The 2,500-nt window shown below is 33.8% G+C and overlaps 1 protein-coding gene across 2 annotated transcripts in view; it reads right to left on the bottom strand.

Annotated features, from left to right (window-relative positions):
• Positions 1-2,174, bottom strand: part of LOC106872625 (uncharacterized) — a 117,691-nt gene extending 115,517 nt beyond the window's left edge. The window contains exon 1 of one of the 2 annotated variants that reach the window (XM_052975719.2): positions 1,167-2,174. The gene's annotated coding sequence lies outside the window, so the exon portion shown is untranslated. The remainder of the gene's footprint in view (positions 1-1,166) is intronic. The other variant, XM_052975720.2, reaches the window with a different exon arrangement.
• Positions 2,175-2,500: the final 326 nt, after the last annotated feature.

The following is a 2,500-nucleotide window of genomic DNA, read 5'->3' as shown; positions in this document are numbered from 1 at the left end:
ATGGAATTCCCGAAAAAAACATATATTTAGGAACATATGTGCTGCAACTTGGCCGGAGGCGCATGACTGAAACATGTCATAGAATGAAAAGCTATTCGTAATTTTCAAAATAAAGGAAGTATATTTTTATATATGAATAAGCAATTTTTGCTTTATTAGTTTTAATAAAATTAGATCGGTGGGGGAGGGGCCTTGAGAATTAGGTTTAGGCGCCGTGATATTTTGAGAAATTGTATAAAAGTTTCCACTGCAAAATTACTTTGGGAATCCCTGATGTCTTCAACTTCCATTTCTAAGGATTTAAGTAAAAATCCAAAGGATTAGCAAAGTATAATCGACTAACACCTTCTCTTGAAATTATTAGCATTGTGCCAAATCTTGAAATTATTATTATTATTATTATTATTATTATTATTATTATTATTATTATTATTATTATTATTATCATTATTATTATTATTATTATTATTATTATTTCTGAGTACCAGTGAAATTCTGCGGCAAATTTAATCGATATTCCCTCATTATGGCATATTTCTGGAATATTATTTACAATCAGTACTTTACTTTAATATCGGTCATGTCGTGAAAATTATATTCATGTGCGTGCGCGAGTGTGTATGTGTGTGTGTGTGTGTGTGTGTGTGTACGAGTATACAGGTGAGTGTGTGCGTGAGTGTGAAGAATGATATAAGTCAAAGTAATACATAAAGCACACAATACATACATACACACATATACGTACACTCACAGTTATGCATACATACGTACATACATATATACATATATATATATATATATATATATATATATATATATATATATATATATATATATATATATATATATATATATATATATATATATATACATATATATATATTATATGTATGCATATATATACAAACATACATCACATCACGTATACAAGTATAAAGCATACACATAGATGAAAGATAAGAATGATAGATACATAAATATGAACGTAATTACATATATACCTACGTGACTACATAGGCACACACATATATTCGCACGTATGCACACGCTATATACACACACATACGCATGCATAACACTTGTCAGACATACACGTATACATATATACATAAATACACGCATGCATACATATATGGACTCATACGCATATACATAGAAGTACTTACTTCAGCATTTTTTACTAAACATTGCAGTACAACGAATGCTTCCACGTAATCCAGCATAGGTACGTACGTTCCATAAGGTTATCAAACAAGGATATATAGGTATTTGGGTGGGGTTGGGGTGTTGTATGTATGTTGTAGATATGTATGAATATATGATTGTTAGTGCGTATGTATAATTTGTATATATATTTGTATATATATATATATGTATATGTATGTGTGTTTGTGTGTGTTTATACTTATATGTAATTGGAAATCTATTTGAATTTGTGGTGTTAACAAACTTGTAATTCTAATAATGGTGAATTAATTGTCAAGGCTTGAGGGGAGGGTTTTGAACAAACTTTTCTGTTAGTAGTTCTTTCGCAGCGCTTTCAACTTTGGAAAATAAGATGAAGGCGATGTAAATATGTGTGTGCGCGCGCGTCTATGTGTATATATATATATATATGTCTATGTATGTGTGTATGTGTGTGCGTATGTATGTATGTATGTTTGTATATAAAATTATGTATAAAATCAGGGAAGGAATCGTTGTGCATGCATCATGTTGTGTTGAAAAAGTTGTCTGTGATGAAGTAAACAATATTTGTATGGTTGATGTCCGTTCATTTAGCTGAAAAAGCTAGCCGTCTAAATAGTTATTTACACGAGCATCAAAGCAATGTATACACACACACATATATATATATATATATATATATATATATATATATATATATATATAGAATATATATTATATCGATCGAGTGATGGTCACTTGTGTGTTGCAGGCTTCCTGACAACTAAATTCCCTTAGTTTGGAATGATACTCTCCTCACCACCCTGTCACCGCCACTGCCCACCTTTTATGTGTGTATGTGTGTGCACGCGTATGTTTCCTTTTTCTGTGAGTGTGTGTAAGAGAGAGAGAGAGAGAGAGAGAGAGAGAGAGAGAGAGATAAAGAGAGAGAGTGAGAAAGTGGTGTGAGTCTGAATAGCTATGGACGTTTTGTCTATGTGCATGGATGTGCGCACGCGCGAGTCTGAGCGGTAGACGTAGGGGGGGGGGGGAGTGAGGAGAAGCGGGAGGTAGGCAGCGACGAAAGGGAGGAAGAAAGGAGGAGAAAGGGGAAGAGAGAGGAGGAGGAGGAGAGAGAGAGGGTGGAGAAATAAAGAGAGTGTCTCTGTTATAAAAGGGCGAAAAGACGAAAAAACATTGTGTAAAGGAGGAGGGAGGGGGAGAAAGCAAGGAGAACGAAAGAAAGAACAAAAGGCAAAACGAGAGATACGTCAGAGTAGTAATTGCATGGAGGTGGCAGGAGATGAAAAGCCTGGCTGAAGACGAAGGTAAA

Source organism: Octopus bimaculoides, chromosome 22 (genome assembly GCF_046866305.1).
Source record: "Octopus bimaculoides isolate indiv1 chromosome 22, ASM4686630v1, whole genome shotgun sequence".
Classification (NCBI taxonomy): domain Eukaryota; kingdom Metazoa; phylum Mollusca; class Cephalopoda; order Octopoda; family Octopodidae; genus Octopus; species Octopus bimaculoides.
This window is presented reverse-complemented; position numbering and strand designations above follow the sequence as displayed.